This window comes from Pelodiscus sinensis, chromosome 16 (assembly GCF_049634645.1).
Source record: "Pelodiscus sinensis isolate JC-2024 chromosome 16, ASM4963464v1, whole genome shotgun sequence".
Lineage (NCBI taxonomy): Eukaryota > Metazoa > Chordata > Testudines > Trionychidae > Pelodiscus > Pelodiscus sinensis.
In genome coordinates this window covers 2,267,943-2,283,873 of record NC_134726.1, presented here as the reverse complement: position 1 = coordinate 2,283,873, position 15,931 = coordinate 2,267,943, and the positions used below count along the sequence as shown (strand labels likewise).

Here is a 15,931-nt window from a genome sequence, read left to right as displayed (position 1 = left end):
TGAAAAATAACAGAATGATCCGACCATCTGGGATCCAGTAAAAAGCGTTGCCCCAGGTTTGGGGCTGAGATTCAGATCGGCCTAGTTCATCCAGGTTTGCTCCGCCCTAAGGCAGTGCGGTCTAGTGGAATGAGCAGAAGATCTGTGACCCTAGAGCGCCTGGGTGCTAAGCCCGACTCTCTCCACTGGCCCCTGTGCTGCCTCAGTTTCCCTCCCTGAACCAAAGGGCCGATGATTTGGGGGAGCAGGGAGCTTAGCTTGCAAAGCGCTGAAATGCTCAGCACCCTGTGCAAAGCCTATTGACCGCAGCCTGACACTGAGCCGGGCTGTTTCATTGGACGCGGAGGCACAGAGGACGCAGTGCACATGGGGTGAGGGGGGAGAAGAAAGGTCCCGTTTGGGGGAGACAATGGCTGTTTCTGCTGAGGAGCAGGTTGATGGTTTGGATCTGAAAAGCGAGGCCATTAGCCCTCCACCCACCCGGCCTCACCTTATCTCCCAGCGAGACAGAACCCAGAGAGATCGCATCAAGGCAAACTTCACTTCACATCCTCTGGGCCTTGGCTGGAGCATGAAAGGCTCTGCCAGGAGCCACGGATCCAGCGAAGGCAAACTGGCGCTGGGGTCAGCCAGGGATTTCTGTCTGGCGGGGGGGTTGCTGAGAAATTCTCGCTGCCTCTTTCATGATTATGAAGATTCCTTTCCCCCCCTCTCCTCCCGCTTTCCTCCCTGCCCATCTTGCCATGCGGATAGCTGGGAGCTGCAAAGCATGTGACGCTATCTTCCATATAGGGGCAGGAGCAAAGCAAGGCCGAGCGATGGACGCCCTTAGGCCAGACTTGCAGACAATATATACCTACCGCACGATGTGAAACGCTTCCCACTTTCCAGCGAGAGCGCCAGGCAGAGCAGGCAGCGAGAGGAGTCCTGCGTGAAGGTAAGTCGCTCGCCCCTTTGCTTTGCAAGGAGCTCCACCTGGGTGGGAGCAGAAAGCCAGAGAGACTAACTTCCGGAGAAGGGCGGGGGGGGGGCATGGTGTTTGCGGCTCAGGACTTCTGAAGAAAGGTGCAATGTTTCGCCTCTTCTAGGAGGGGTGCGGTTTGTGTGTGGGCTGCGTGCCACAGCAGGGCACGTCAAAGGCACCAGCAAGTATTTCTTATTCCAAACACACGGCCAAGTCCAAGCCCCACCGACGAGCCTGGCTGCGGTTTGTTTTCGGGGCGCGTTTTGGCCAAACTCCCCTCTTGCGGCACGCTGCACGACCACACTTTGTTTCACCAGACTGCACACCCAAGTGCCCCGTTTGCTGACCTGCCAGACACCTGCCCTGCGAGGCTGGGGGTTGGCTGCACCTTAGCTAGTTACTCAGCAACTTCCAAAGCTCAGAAAGCTTCTGAGCTCTGCTGGATTCCCTCGAAAGTCCCGTCCCAGGTCCCTGCCTGAGTGGCATTTGGATGTACTGGAGTTTTTGTCGCTGGCTGCTGCGCCCATGCGCCGCTGACACACGCCAAGGGTGCTCCCCTGTCCCGGTGAGCGAGGACAGCTGTAGACCCCCTCGGTTGTGCGGGATAGCACCGGGTGGCACGCCCACTGTGCTTTGCCTCGGGGTCAGGCTGCGCGGGGTGACGGTGGGGTGACGGAAAGTGGCCGTGGGCCGCGGGGACAGATGCTTTTGAAAACACTGATAAAAGTCTGGTAACGGGAGTGAGCCGGAAAGTCATTAACGAACGAACGCAGGCGGGCAGGGAACTGTTAAACCAGAAAAAGAAGCCGGTGGAGGGATTCACCTCTCACCTCTCCAGCCTCAGGAGACGTGTCGCTGTCGATGTAGCTCTAGCCAGCTGAGTGTGAGAAATAATAACTCGCTGTCATTCACAGGCTCTTAGGCAAGACACTGCTTTTCTGTGCCTCAGTTTCCCCAGTTGTACAATGACAGTAATGCTGCTTTTGCACAGCACACTGGAGTCTCTCAGATGCAAAGTATCGTGAGTGTTTACAAGGGGCCAAATGTTCATTTCCGTACTCATGCGGCCCAGTGCTTTCCTCGGCGTGATTGCTATTCCTTTTGAGTAAGGACATCAGGGTGTGCCCCAAACCGGGAACATAACACAATCACATGAGGCTGTAAATCCGTCAGGGGATTCAGGGGACGCAGAGCCGGAGCTGTCGGAAGTCGGAGGTGGACTCGCTGGCAGCAGCACGGTGATCCGTGGGCTCGAGTGCCTTGGCGGTGGCTGCTGGCTGGCCGGGCTGCCCGGCGGTGCTCACGGGTCCGGCGGTGCTCGTAGAACCGCCGGCGCGGTGGGTCTTTGGGAATGCACAGACCGTGCCTGGCTGCGGGGGGCACTTCCCTCTTAGCATGAACGGGACCCCTGGCTGGTGCTGAGCACTGGGACACGCGTGGGGTGGCGCCTCTGAACCGCTGGAGGCTCTCCCCAGCCCCAAGCGTTGGGACCCCAGTGCTCAACCCTGGTTCCCTTTGGATGAGACGGGAATGGGGGTTGATGGGGAGCCCCTGGCCCAAAAGGCAGCCTCCGGGGGCTGGATGGCAGGCTCTCTGGAGCCAGGGGGCTCTGTCTGCAGCTGCCCGCCACGAGGAGCTGGGCTCTGGGTGACCCACAACCTCCCTGCTGTGAATCTCCGATGCCGGGGGAGATTCCCCCCGGGTGTAACGCCATTGTCACCACGGGAGGATTCGCACACGCTTGTTCCTGGACGCCTGAGTGTCCGACTGGCCCGGCGTGACCAGTATCACTCGCTAGCCGCGAGCCGGGGAAACCGAGTCAGTTTCCTCTTTGCGGCCCCCAGGGCACCCCGCCCCCAGCGGGCGTTTGGCAAGCGCTCCCACGCTCTGCGGCTCCTCTGGCAGGGAATGTCCCGGGGTGCACTTGCAGGGCACCTGCCTGGGCCCCGTTGACTTGGGAGCATCCGGAGAGACCTCCCTCGAGGCACCCGAGGACAAGCACAGCTGAAATCCTGCCCCCCTGAAATCAACCCAAGTTTTGCAACTGACTTCAGAGGGGCCATGATTTCCTGCCCCGCCCGGCCCGGCGTGCTGCCTGCCAGCTCTCCCCAGGACTCTCCCCGCGGTGCCGGAGAAGGGCCTGGACTCGTGGCTTTGGCTCCGGACAGCCCGGTGCCTTGCAGTCGGGTCGGGGGAGGGGGCATTTCCGCGGCGAGGGCTTTCTGCGGCGTGAAAGGCGCTTTGAGGTTTCCCCGGCGACGTGGGAGCAAGGGGGGTGCGGCTGCACCCGCGGGCACGCCGGCAGGCCTCTGGGGATTTCACTTTTGGAGTTTCCCTGATGTTTCCAGACAGTGAGATCACAGCCTTGCCCTCTCCACCCCCCATTGTCGCTTGCTGGGCCTGCCAGGGCACAATGTCAGAGCCCAGAGGCGGAGGGGCCTTGCGGGGCGCTGCCCAGGGAGCAGAGCACCATTCCTCCGTGTGCCTGTCTGGTCCCATTTCCAGTGGCTCCAGCGACCAGGCACGGCCTCGCTCTCCTGTGCTGCAGGCGGCCAGGCGGACGCCGGCGCCTGCGTCGTCCCTCCCCTCCCCTCCAGCCCGTTCCTCCGCGTCGGATGCAGCAGGGCGCCCGGGTCCTTGCAGATCCGCACACGCTGGCAGCGGGGCCCTCGGCGCGGCTCTCAGGCTGTTACAGGGCTCCTTGGTTCTCTGGCTGAACTCCCAGGAGGCCCCCTGGCCCAGCACAGACCTAGGACCCCCCTCTCCCTGCTTACACGCGCCTCTGCAGCCCATCAGCGAGGGAGGCTCCCGGCCCTGCTCACAGCTCACTCCATCCCGCGCCTGTGCACTGGCTGACCTCAGGGGCTCCCGGGAGCCTGCAAGGTTTGAAAGCAGCAGCTTGGCTCAGTGCAGGTGCTGAGGCAGGCCTGGTAGGATCTCAGCCAAGAGAGGGAGAGGCGGCAGCCCAGGCGAGCTCTGACCCTGGAGCAGGGGTGTGTTGGCCTGTGCTGCCTCCCCCCGTCTTTCCTAAGGCCTTTTCCTTTCCTCGGTTGGCTTTTCTCCTCCTCCTCCCTCTGTCTGCTCCTCCTCATGCTATCGCGCCCCATTTCACCGACTGTGGACCAATGTCCCCTCTAAGCTTTTCCATCTGTGTGCGGGATAAATGTTGTGATGTGCGCCCAGGCATATGCAGATGTGCACCACCTGCAGAAACACCTGCTGCCAGCTGGGGGCGCTTTGCTACGGCACCTGAATCTCTCCTGGGCGGCTGCCCAAGTGCTCAGCTTACAGGGACCCTGTTCCCCAGGCGCAGGTGAGCCCACAGCCTTGCATCCTGGAGATCGTGATCCTGCTCAAAATCCCCAGCACTAAGGCCCCCACGAGGCTGCTGCCTGTCGGCCCCTCCGCACCCGTCTGCGTGTGGGCAGCGTGCAGCGCAACCCGGCCCCTTCCCGGGGGCTTCACCCTCCAACGTGCAGCTCGGACGTGGGACGGGCTGGAGCTGCCGGATGGGAACAAAGCTGCACACTGGGTCCCAAGCCTTGAGTTCCCTTGGCTCTTCACCAGCCGTCCGCCCCGGGGCCGGCTCTCTGGAGAGCTCCCTCGGCACCTCGCCGCTGGCCCGGCACCAGCAGCTGATGCCAATTCCTGAGCAGCCCTGCAAAGGGACGGTGGGAAATGCCGGGCCAGAGTCGGCCTCCCGCTGGTCCCGCACGGCCCTGCTTGACCCTCCCGCCCCGAGAGCCGTGACCTGCCCTGCTCCCGGAAGCATGGACCCACGTGCCTGGCTCTACCTCCGGAGTCGCTTCATTGAGTCCAGGGTTGCTCTGCGCCGCCGGGAAGCGAAGCCGGACCCCACCACAAAGAGGCGGTCTCTGCCCCAAAGGCCATGTTGTAGGTAGAGGGTCAACGCCCAACCCTGCTCCAGTGGGGCTGGCCATAACTGCGCAGTGCTTTGTGCCGTGCAGCCGATGGCTTGCTCGTTAGGCGCAGGCTGTTCAAGTCAGGGCTCAGTGCAATGGCCTGGCACAGCCCCTGATTCGGCAGAGTTTAGAGCGTGGTGCCCTCCCATGACCCACGCAGCATTTTGGTCCCTCCGCCGGAGCCAGGCGATCGCGCTCGCCGGCGTCGACAGGGGGGCTGAGAGAGGGAGCCTTGCTCTCCATCACATGGCGCTTGCCTGGGTGACCCGCCCCTCTGAACGGCATTTGATCCAGCCCCTGATGCGCACCCTCTATTCGCGGCCAGGGTTCTGAGCCGCTGGTAGTTGTCCGACGCACACACGGGAGCCCAGCCCAATGTCGATTGCCATCTGGGGGTATTACTCATGAGCTTATCCCAAAATGCCCCCCTGCAGGGACAGTGCCGACTGAGTCACATCCGCATTGCCAGGCACTTTTTGTTCACTTCTTATGGGCATTATTATTTGTGCATTATTTTCTCTGGAGTCTGGACATTGACTATCCCCTTTATTCGGCTCTGGTGAGGCCACATCTGGAGGATTGTGTCCAGTTCTGGGCCCCCCACTAAAGAAAGGGTGTGGGCATATTGGAGAGGGTCCACTGGAGGGCGACCAAAATGATTAGGGGGCTGGAGCACATGACCTACGAGGAGAGACTGAGGGATTTGGGTCTGTTCAGTCTGCAGAAGAGAAGAGTGAGGGGGGATTTGACAGCAGCCTTCAACTTCCTGAAGGGGGGTTCCAAAGAGGCTGGAGAGAGGCTGTTCTCAGTGGGGGCAGAACAAGGAGCAATGGGCTCAAGTTACAGTGGGGGAGGTCTAGGTTGGAGATTAGGAAAAACTATTTCACTAGGTGGGTGGGAAGCGCTGGGCTGGGTTCCCTAGGGTGGGGGTCGAATCTCCATCCCTGGGGGTGTTTTAAGTCTCGGCTTGACAAAGCCCTGGCTGGGCGGATTGAGTTGGGCTTGGTCCTGCCTTGGGCAGGGGGCTGGACTCGATGGCTCCTCAGGTCTCTTCCAGCTCTGTGATTCTATACCAGGACCAAGACATTTGGACCTTGACAATACACAATAGATTACCACCTCCCCCAAGAGTCCCAGAAGCCTCATTTATCCCTCCCGACTGCTTGTGATCTCGCACAGCAGTGCCATGGCTTGCCGCAGAATGTAGATCCAGCTAGCTGTCCAGCACAAGGACTTTGGTCGGGATTGTTATGATGTCATCCAAAAATTTAGAGCCACGTTTTTCCAAAGCAATCATTGATTTCCAGGCACCCGAGGGGAGACGCACGAGTGGGCCTGACAGCTAGAGCCCTGTGCGGACACACGTGTATGTGCATCCATGTCCATAGCTGCAAATCTGAGCCATGGATAGCTGCCTCCACATCTGCGGATACCAGCCGCTAGAAAGCGGGTGTCCACAGATTTGCAGGGCTCTAGCGAGATCAGAGCCCAGGCTCAGCACAACGGGGTCTCCAGATGAGTTGCCCCAAATTGAGGTTGGCCCAAATGCCTAGTGAGACTCTCGGCTGTGATTCTGGCTATGTCCGGAGCAGGCCAGGGAAAGTCAAAGCGTCCCGCATCAAAGAGAAAACCCATTTGAAAGAATTAGCAAAGGCACGTCCCTGAGGGCAAGGAGGCAATTGCACAAAGCCATCGGGTCGCCTTTCATTCGGGCAGTTCTCTTCCGTGGCGTTTGCCTGGGTGCAAAAGTGCCCGCTCCTCAGCAACGTTCTCAATCAATCCGAGCAGCAGCCTGACTGCCCGGCCCAAACGCTAACCCTGCCACCCATCACAGCAGCAGCGCAGACTGAGCGAGGCAGGGAAACCGGCACAGCTGTGTGGCTTTCAGAGATACTTGATCGATCGCCTCTTCCTAGCATCCTACCATTGCCTGGATCCCTGCATGCATTTTTCATGCTAAGCCCTCCTGGGCAAAGGCTGTCTGTCTGCAAAAACAAAACCAACCCTACCCAGAGATGCCTTTGTTTCCCTGGTCCCTGGAGCTTGCTTTAGTTAAAGGGCCAATCTATAGATTCAAAGTTGGGCATCTCTTTGCTACGTGAACAAAGAGTAAACCGCCCTGTGGTCTTTCTCCAGCCTCTTCCGATTGGCCCAGGGCCACAGACGAGCTTGCAAACCAGGCGGGGCCTTAGCACCAAATATCTTCCATGGGAGCCAATGGAAGGCGGGCTGGGTGCAGAATAACCGAGAGCCGAACCAATCAGATTCACCTCTGTGGTTTAACAGTGGCTTTGGGGGACTGGCCTTGCCTGTGTCTTTGGGCTAGCTGGCAGCACCAGGCCTGTTCACAATGCAGATGGGTGATCATCGGCGGGAAGAAAGGCACCTCCCATAGGAAGGGAAAGTCGGAGCCCAAATCTGTTCCTGCCGAGCAAGTTGCTGCAAGAGTGAGTCCCACTGGGCCTGTCCCTGTTCGAGTCTCCAAACCCACACCGTGAGCAGGAGCTCAGAGCATTCCCAGGGCTGTGGTGCCTTCTCACATTTGCATACTTCTGGAGAGAAGCTGCACCAGCTCCTCATTGATTTCAATCAGGCACCTGACTACAGTGTGGCCAGGGAAAGCTTCTCTAGCACAAAGGCGACTAACTGGGCTCATCTCTCCGCTCTCCTGCTATCTGGCCGGCACAAGGTGGCTTTGGCCTACTTGACCCTTGTGCTGTGCTACATTTTGGGGCACTGCAGTGGGACAGAATCAGTCCCTCCATAGTACGAGAATGTGGGTGATGGACCAGATGTAATTGAAAGAGCACATCTTATACCTGTGGAACTCACTGCTGCAGGAGACATCATCCCCCATACTGAGGCTTATGCTGCGTGGCTGAGCAGTTCTGGTTCCATCTTGTGGAGGCTAGTGGAGCACATACACTTTGAGGGGCGTGTTACATACAATATTTTACATAGCCAGAATCCATCAATCTTAACTCTCGGGGTCACAGAGTGCTTCAGAGAGAGCTGGCAGGTTAAATTGCCCAGCCCTCCTGTGAGCTACACCGGCCCCAGCGGGGGTGATGGTCGCAGAGTTTAGACCCGAACCCAGGAGCTCTGCTGTCTCCCAGGCCCGCCTCTTCAAGGAGATTTAGGCACCAAATCCCATAGGAGTTAGGTGCCTCGCTACTGTTGAGGGGCTGGACCTCGTGTCAATGATCAGGCAGCACAGTGACAATATGCACTTGTCTTCGCCACCGGGGCGAGCTGGGAGGGTCTGGTTTGCTGTGGGCGAATCCCTTGTGAAACACGCCCAGCATCACCCTCCCTCCCTCCCCCCGCGGCACGGAGGGACACTCCGTCAGGACCCTTCCCGAGGCCCGTGTCTCCCGCCGGAGCACAAAGGGCACCGGGCAGGAACAGAGCTGAAAGCAGGACGCCCTGACCTTTCCGCCAGTCGGAGACAAATAAAACTTTCCAGCGCCCAGTGGAAATGTGCCCAGCCGGTTCTGTTATCATCTCATCAAAGGACAACTTCCCCTGGGAGCGCTGGACAGCGCCGCCCCTCCCCCAGCCCTGCGCCGCCCACCCCAGGTAGCGGGCGAACATGCTGAGTTACGGATTAACCTGGCATCCCTCGCAATGGGCTCGCGGATTGCTCAAGGCCTGCAGCCCTGGCCGCCGCCAAACGGCAGAGAACGAATCTGGCACTGGCGCAGGGGGTGGGGGGCGAAGGAGCCGAGTCGGGGAATGGGGCTGGGGAGAAGGCAGAGGAGGGCAGGGGCTGCTCCCGGAACAGAAGCAAAGAGTTGCCGAGCTCAGGGACGAGAGATGCGGGGACTGTTGGACCTGTGTTTGTACAGCACCTAGCACGTGGCTGGGGCTCCCGCAGTCAGACCACGGGGGGGCTCGGAGCCCCCCGTGGGACGCTCAGCCCACGCCTTGGTGTCAATCCAAGGAGCCTGAGGCCCAGCTCTTGGTGTCAGTCGTGGGCTAGCTCCCTGCAGGGAGCTCATCTGCTACGTTGGGCCGAGCTGGGGGGCCGTGGCAGGGCCGTGGTCTGTCTGTTGGGCCCCCCTTTGTGCCTCCTATTTAACAGCAGCAACCCCGCCCCAGGCGGGAGGGACCATTTTGTCGGGAGAGTGCGGGGAGGGCTAGAGAGCTGCATGCTCGGGAGACCCCCCACCCGCGCCCCCGAGGGGCAGGCAGCACCTGGGCCATGCTGGCTGCGGGGCTGTTACCTGGAGCGGAGGGGAGAACCCCTCCCCCTCCCTTTGGCCAAATGACAGCCAAGGTACCAGCTGGCCCAATAACTGACCAACTGTGGTGCACGGACACCGCTGCCCCCTGCTGGCTGGGCTCAGGAGCGCCCCCATGCAGCTCGTGCTTAGGGCGGGTGGCCGGGGCGAGTGCTGTGGGGAGCACCGAGCAGCCCTGGGAGGCGGGGTTCAGTGGGGTATGCGGGGCTGTGCCGGGAAACGGGCAGGGAGAAACAGGGCGCACTGCGGCGAGGAGAGCTGCTCTGCTCTGCAGGGGGAGCACTCAAGCTGCAGGCACAGCCAGGCCCCAGGCCTCCTCTTGCTCCCTCCCCGGGGCAGGGGGTCGGCTCTCTCCGGGGTTGATTTTTCAGTGGGCTGCAGCCCCTTTGCACTGCTCTGCCAGCTCCAGGAGCCCACCCAGATGGGCGATCCGGGCACCTCCGCTCCCCCTGCCCTGGCAACACCCCCTTGGCATCTCTATGCTCCGACTGTTCCCGGCCTCGCGGGGGCCGCAGGCAGCGGGACGCCAGCTCCAGGAAGGGGGGCACTGAAAGAGTTAACCCCAAAGATTCCGCTCGGGGGTCAGTCAACGCCCCTGAGCTCCGGGGCTGGGAAGAGATGCAATTCTGCGCAGCACCCTGGGTACCAGCCCCGCCTAGTCACAGGTGGGGTGTGATGGGGCCTGTCGCTGGACACTCACAAGGATGCTGCTTGCTGAGGGTCTTCACCATCCCCTCTCCCTCCTCCTGCTCCTCTCCGTGACACCCCCGTGTTCTGTTCCTCAGGACACTGTGCCCCCCGGCCTTAGCGGAGGAAGCCGGCGTGCTCCCGTCCCGGGCCCCTCCTGAACGCTCCCATCAGCCCGGGCTGCAGAACAGGCAGCCAGCCCCTCCTGACCTTCACTTTCCCAGATGGCGCTGCAAAGCCAGCACAGGTGGCTTTGCAAATGCCAACAGATTGGGGGAATGGCTGGCTTCTGTGAGCCCTGGAAGGAGTGCTGACTTCTCAGCCGGCATCCTCAGCATGGCTTCGAGAAAAATCCTCCCACGGAGGAAGCAAACCGGCAACCAGGAAAATAGCCCTGAAGGCCCAGCACCTGGGCAGGAGCAGAGGCAGAAGGAGACTGTCTAGAGGAGACCAGAATGGCCGGCAGTCCAGCAGGCAGGTCTTTAGCTCACGTCACGGCTCCCTGTGCGGCATTCGGGACCAGCGGACACCTTGCCTGCAGCCGCAGGATCCCAAGTTACGAGGGTTGAAGGGCTCATGTTAACCAGAGATGGGCCCAAGCAGAGCCCCCGTTTGTGGGCGTACGGAGCTGGGCTTTTCGTTCACCCCAGCCCAGGTCTAGGGACAGTATAGCCGCGCCTGAAGTTGAGGAGTGTTTGTTCCAGGGCACATCTCTGGTAAAAATGAAGGCCCAGAACCTGAGCCAACATGTCTCTGAGGTTCAGCAAAAACTGGTGAGCCTCTGTCCTCCAAATGTTCCCTCCTCCTGCAGCCTCTATCTGAGGGAGGAGGGTGGGTCAGAAAATGCTATGAGAGACCCCAGAGCCTCATTGAAAGCAGGATGTACCTCCTCAGAATCACGGGCTTCTGAGGGGCATCCTGATTTGTGGGGGGTGCCTGTGACCATCATCCCCAAACTGTGGTCAAGCACCCAGAAGCACAGCCCCAAATAAATCCGTCTTACTCTGTGAAAACATAAAGTAAGCTCATAAGGTTCCCTCTCTTTATCAATGAGAGAGAGAGGCACGGCTGCTGTTGTACACACACACACACACACACACACACACACACACACACACACACACACACACACACACACACACACACACACACACACACACATTTGAGATGGTTGCAAATGATGACAGATCAAAGTAAGTTACTAAGTAAAAATAAAACAAAGCTCGCCAGCTCAGCCTAATGCACTAAGAGAAATTGTTACAAACCATCATTTCTTACCTTAGTCCTTAGGTACAGTTCTTTGATTAGAGCTGATCTTTTCTCTGCCCTGGCTCTAGCAGCTTTTCTCCTCACTAGAGTTCTTTTCTTTCCAGTCCTTTCCTGTGTTCCCTTGAGGTGGGGAGCAAGCTGGGAAGCCAACTGATGATCATCATTGTGTGCTTCCCATCCCTTACACAGAATTTCCCCCAGGGCCAGAACGCTTTGTTCAATTCCCCCCACCCCTGTGGAAAACTACCAAGTTCAAAAGTTGTGCCATAGTCACAACTGCAGCGTAGGCTCACAGGGAAAACAAGACTATTCACAGGTCATTGTCTTGAGTAGGGGCCATTAAGTTCCTTAAGTACTGCTAATGGCTTTCACTAGAAGCGCTAGATTAATAAGTGGGTTTACACTTTGTATTTCTAACAAGAAAGATACATGCACAGCCAGAATGTCCCCATTCAGGGGGGTTACAAGCTCTTGAATAATAGGCTACTTGCCCTGTTTTGCATAAAGCATAGCTGGATATTCATATCAAAACTCATAAAAATATGGGGGCCTGCTGTCACCTGCGGATTTTCCAATATTCCAAAAAAAAAGTACATTTTGTAAATGTAAAGGGAAAAAATGGAAAAAACACAACCAGGATTTTTTAACTAACGTCCCTTACCCCTTCTTTTGACCAACTCTGATTGCAATTCTCTGAAGTGAAGTCTCTCCGGGGTAGGGTACTGGACTAGGGCACAGAGAAGCACACACTGCCACGGCAGGCCAAGTGAAGCTGAAAATGAAAGGAAATGGAAATCAAAGGGGATTAGGCACTTAAAGACCTTGGCTGATCTAGGCCTCAGTTCGTTAGCTCAAGCAATGGCAGCACATTATTAATTGCCATTATTTCTGTGTGTTACCAGAATACTTAGGAGCCTGGGTCGTGGACCCCACCACAAAGAGGCGGTCTCTGCCCCAAAGGCCATGTTGTAGGTAGAGGGTCAACGCCCAACCTTGCTCCAGTGGGGCTGGCCGTAACTGCGCAGTGCTTTGTGCCGTGCAGCCAATGGCTTGCTCGTTAGGCGCAGGCTGTTCAAGTCAGGGCTCAGTGCAATGGCCAGGCACAGCCCCTGATTCGGCAGAGTTTAGAGCGTGGTGCCCTCCCATGACCCACGCAGCATTTCGGTCCCTCCGCTGGAGCCGGGCGATCGCGCTCGCCGGCGTCGACAAAGGGGGCTGAGAGAGGGAGCCTTGCTCTCCATCACATGGCGCTTGCCTGGTTGACCCGCCCCTCTGAACGGCATTTGATCCAGCCCCTGACGCGCACCCTCTATTCGCGGCCAGGAAAGACACCCAGCGGCAGACTTGTGCCAGGGTTCTGAGCCGCTGGTAGTTGTCTGATGTGGGTGGTGCGTGCACACACCCACGGGAGCCCAGCCCGATGTCGTTTGCCATCTGGGGGTATTACTCAGGTGTCAGTACGCTGCGTCACTGCCTCGTTCAGGGTGTTAGTGCAATTAACCCCCATGCAGCACCACGTGGCTTAGGGGAGCATGGTCTGGTGGTTAAGACCCCAGGCGAGGACGCCTGGCTGCCCCCCAAACGCTCTGTGTGGCTTGGACACGTCACTTACGCACCCGATGGCGCCTGTGGCGAAGCTCCCCTGTGCGCTCCTCCCAGGTACTTGCCTTGCACAGATCCGGGGCCTCCCTGCACTGGGGCAGGGCGTGGGGCTTGCTGAGCGTGGAGCCCCAGAGGGGACCTCCCTAACAGGAGGAGCAGAAGGCCGGATGGCAGCCGAGCAGCTAGCATCAGCGGGGCCCTGTCAATAGGAAACAGTTAATGTTTGAAAAGGAATTTTCACGTCTAACCTGCTCCCTTCCTCTAATCAACTGCCCCCGGGGAACTAGCGAGTGTAATAAGCCCCCCCGGAGACACGCGCGCACACGACTCCAAACCAGCCTTCCCCATGCCTCGCACTAAGCACGCTCCACTCCAGCCCAGCTGGTTTCGCTCCCAGCCTGCTCCGTCTGTGCACATTAAGGCGCTTTCTGGGTCTGAACTGCTTTTGGCAAGCTAGGCTTCTGTTTGCCTAGTCCTCCCCCCAGCTCCGGCTGCCCCCTCCCCAATCGAAACCCTGCCAGGGACATTGCAAATCAGAAAAAAGCCTCAAGGGCAAATCGGTACAAATGAGAGCAAGCAAGGGGGGGGCGTGTTGGATGGGGCTTCTGTTCCTTAGTTTGATGTATTTCTACAAACACACATATAAATGCTATAAAGGAATTGCTTTCAGAACTGCAGCGCCCAGCTCGGCAGCGATCCAGCCAGCTCCCCAGCGCACCGGCAGCGGCAGGTGTGAGCTTGGGGATCCCCCGCTCATCCGTGGGGCAAACACACCCACAGCCCATGCAATCCACCAGCAGCTTTCGCCTGCTGGCCCCTCGCCCGCCTTCTCCCGGTGATCAGAGGCAGTGAAGGCCCCCTGGACAGACTAGTGAGCGGGGCAGTCGGGGGGTGAGTCCGTAAGTCATTAAATTTTTATTATTTCTGGGCAAAGGGAGGGAGGGTGAGCACAAGACGGAAGGCGAGAATCTTTGATAATTCTTCTCTCTTTCTCTCTCTGGCTTTCTACACAGGGCTGGGGGAGGCAGAACCTTGGGGAAAGGAGAGAGAAAAGTTTTCAGAAAAATATTCAACTCTAGTAAAAGGGGGGCAAAAGTAGAATTTGGGGATTTTTTTCCTGGATTTTTTTTCCTCTCTCTCTCCAATTAGCAAAGAGGAAAAAAAGAGATGGGGGAGTGGGGGAGCTGAGGGGACTTCAGTTGACGCTGAACATTTCAAAAGGGTAAGGAGCCAGCCAGGAGGCAGACAAGTGTGAAATGCAGAGAGAAGTTAGAGTGATTTTCGTGCTAGGGTTAATGTGTGCATTTAGAAAGCATGGTGTTAGGGAGCACGAGATAGACCAGTAGCGTGTTAGTGGGGTACGTATGGTGGCAGGAAGGCAGACTAACACAAGTGAGAGCTATGTATGTGCTATGCTTGCATGTGTTCCAGATAGATAGGTGAGCGCACGCGACCGTAGATAAGAACAGATATTTGTATAATTGCCCACATGAATTGTATATGTATTTGTAGTTTTGTTGTAGCCGTATTGGTCCCAGGGGAGGAGATGGGTGAGATAATATTTTTCATTGGACCAGCTACTGTTGATGAAAGAGACAAGCTTTCGGGCTACCCTGAGCTGAAGAGGAGTTGAGTGTAGCATATCTCTTTCACCAACCAAAGTCGGCAAATAAAAGATATCACCTCACCCACCTTCTCTCTCTAATTATATCTGTGTTAAATAGAAGGATCAAAATCTTGCAAACAAAACCAACCACAGCAAAAGCTGTTTAGCGTGTTTAAAAAACCCACACTCTTTCTTTGATCCAAGCTGCTCATATTTTCTCGAGTATTATAACTCCTCGTTATTGTGAATGTTGGCACGGAGGAGGTCAGATGTGGCTTTTCTGCTTCGATTCATCCCATAATGATCTGTCCAATTGCTAGAGTTGCTAATTTGCTCAGGCAAGTCTTCAAAGAAAAGTTGATTTCAAATTTGGATTTTGTCCTCTCAGTATGTTTCATTGAAAGTGGGATCTGAATTGCATTGATTTTTATCTCTGTATATCTATGCATCTATAACGAAATAGATATAGACCAATACACTGTGTATTGTTTTAATGTTCTGTTTCCTGCAAACTTTTAACTGGCAGCTTTCTAAACTCCGCTTTAAATAGTTTAATCTTAAATGGTCCAAGAGACAATGGCTAATACAAGACTAGCTGACTCCGTAAACCTAGGTAAGCTGTAAGAAAAGAAAAGAATCAAGAAAGCTGGAAGGGAAAGAGGAAGATTAGAAGCAAGATTTAATCAAAACTATTATGGTGATATTTTTTTCTTGACTCCTTCCTTACAATTGAATATGGTAGCAAGAAAATAAAATGTGCCGCGATGTTAAATCTTTGAAGGACGAGGCTCGCCTGAGTGAATAATCTGACCTATCCAAAAAATATTGCTTATATTACCAGTCATCCAAACACTTGGCAGAGACAAGTACGACCATAGGAAAGCTAGGCTGGCAGATTCCAAACACGTATATTGCAAAGATCAAAAATTCAGAGGCAGGGCAGGGCTGGGTTGTGGCTAATGAGTCTCTTGCACCCCGACAAATCTCCAATGTTTTTGCTTAGCCAGTGCCATTCAGATGGCTGGTTTGGGGGTCCTCTTCCCCCAGATGAAAAGTGTTCGGCTGCCCTTGCGCCCGTTGCCTGCAGTTTTTTAACAGGATCATTTGTCCAGAGGCGCATTTCAGATTTGGGTTCTTTCAAGGTTAAAGATTCTGTCCAAGGAGCTCTCGGGGTTTAACTTGACCTGTCACAGGTGGGGGGATCCAGCTGCCCTCTTCTCGTCGGCATTTCTAACCACTTCCTGGGACTGCTGAAATGTCAGTTCCCTGATTGATTCAAAACTGTCTTTGGGGGCCATCTGGCATTTTAACCGGCCTGGCACAGAGCTGCCAAACCCTCAGTGCTGGCTATTCCCCACCAGGGGAGTTCAAGGCAACGTTCACAAATGAGAAACCCGGGAAGCCCCCTGGGCCCCTTGGTAGTCATTCCAATAGCATTAACCCCTTCAGAGGGTGTGCACGTGAAAGCCAGACACGGGCAGGAATTCCCATGCCCAAATTCGCCAGGACCGATGCCGGTGAAAGCAATCCTTTCCATGCCACCCTTGTGGCTATCCACCCACATGGCAGCTAATGGGTTAATGAACTTTCTCTCTCTGTCTTTATGCATCAGCTAATAACATTCTGGAGTGTAAAG

At 56.7% G+C, this 15,931-nt stretch overlaps 1 protein-coding gene across 2 annotated transcripts in view; it reads left to right on the top strand.

The window, feature by feature from the left end:
• Window positions 1-404: 404 nt before the first annotated feature.
• PRR35 (proline rich 35) overlaps window positions 405-15,931 on the top strand; it is a 41,697-nt gene continuing 26,170 nt past the window's right edge. The window contains exon 1 of one of the 2 annotated variants that reach the window (XM_075899053.1): window positions 405-937. The gene's annotated coding sequence lies outside the window, so the exon portion shown is untranslated. Of the gene's footprint in view, window positions 938-13,253; window positions 13,589-15,931 lie in introns of those variants that run through there. The other variant, XM_075899051.1, reaches the window with a different exon arrangement.